General features: G+C 35.2%; 1 long non-coding RNA gene across 1 annotated transcript in view; it reads right to left on the bottom strand.

The window, feature by feature from the left end:
- Nucleotides 1-1060: 1060 nt before the first annotated feature.
- The window catches only part of LOC149527159 (uncharacterized), a 1398-nt gene continuing 1182 nt past the window's right edge, over nt 1061-1276 (bottom strand). The window contains exon 3 of the long non-coding RNA XR_016351250.1: nt 1061-1130. This is a non-coding gene — a long non-coding RNA (uncharacterized LOC149527159). The remainder of the gene's footprint in view (nt 1131-1276) is intronic.

The raw sequence follows: 1276 nt of genomic DNA, 5'->3' as shown, positions 1-1276 counted from the left end.
CTCAAAAAAGCCTAGTTGAGATTCCGTATAATTAAAATGGACTTGCAATATTAATGATATCGTTTATTTAAACCAAATAAACAACTATAATTAAAGTGTTGCGACTAGGTATAATATGCACATTTGACTAATTTTAGGACAATTTCAACATCATACTTATCATCAATTACACAACCTCAAAATTTTTAGCAAATACATATCGAATAGACTGACAATTTTTATAAGTTTGACTATTTGACACAATACGACCTTTATGCAGCGGAGTGACTCAGAATAGAAGTCTAAGAGATGCCATTACCTACATTGCACTAAGTCTCGATGTGCTGAGCGTTACACTTGAGCCGACTACTTATCTATAAAAGGAAATAAGGGGGCGAGTCTCACAAACTCAGTGATCATCACCTCTGTGAGTAGGGCGTAGATGGAAAAAAGCGTAAACCAAGTAAGTTTGAACATTAAAAACATATGAATATGTAAAAACAATTTAAAATCAAATGAGGTAATTGAGCCTTACATTTAAACCCAAAAGTCGTGATGCAAATAATCATTTCAAGTAATGTATTAAAATCAGTGTGAGTAAAAGATTTTTACCGTCGAAATCATTTATCATTTTTACTCAGATTAAATGAGTATAATCATGCACACTCTTATGAAATCAAATATTATCAAAGCTAATACACAAATTCGCAAATCGCCTCATACACGAGGAGTTAAATCTAATATCATAGTATAGATAGGGGAGCTATGAAAAATATTATAGTTTTCACCATGCGAAAGAATACATATAAAAAACCCAAAGAGATATCCCTCTCAAGTAGGTAATAGAAATAAGAACTTGTAGACCCACTTCCATGTAATAACATCCAGGAGCTCCGCTTCACCGGATCCCACAGCCATGGCAATCTCGATGATGTTGACCGACATCGGAGAATCAAGAAGTAGCAACCGCGTATCACAACTTGTGGCTTAGCCACATGTAATATCCTTTGGCCTTGCCACACATAATCACAGACCATGGCCCCAGCTATGTCTAACAGCCCGTCGACAACCCAAAGGTTCTCTAACCAGAACTCACTTGTGTATAAGGGTCACACTATCTCAATATGACATTTGACCTACTCTCGAATCTCCTGGTTTGATGAAACTATTTAAAAATCAAATTGGGTTCTCAAAAGCTCATCGCAAACCCTTTCAAAAGTACTAATCATGGTAACATGATAAAACCTCTTTTTGTAAGACTTCGCAATGTAAAACCTTTGCATGAATTTTAAATATC

Source organism: Theobroma umbraticum, unplaced genomic scaffold, assembly GCF_002168275.2.
Source record: "Theobroma umbraticum cultivar Fairchild unplaced genomic scaffold, ASM216827v3 scaffold_51.0, whole genome shotgun sequence".
Taxonomy (NCBI): domain Eukaryota; kingdom Viridiplantae; phylum Streptophyta; class Magnoliopsida; order Malvales; family Malvaceae; genus Theobroma; species Theobroma umbraticum.
This window is presented reverse-complemented; position numbering and strand designations above follow the sequence as displayed.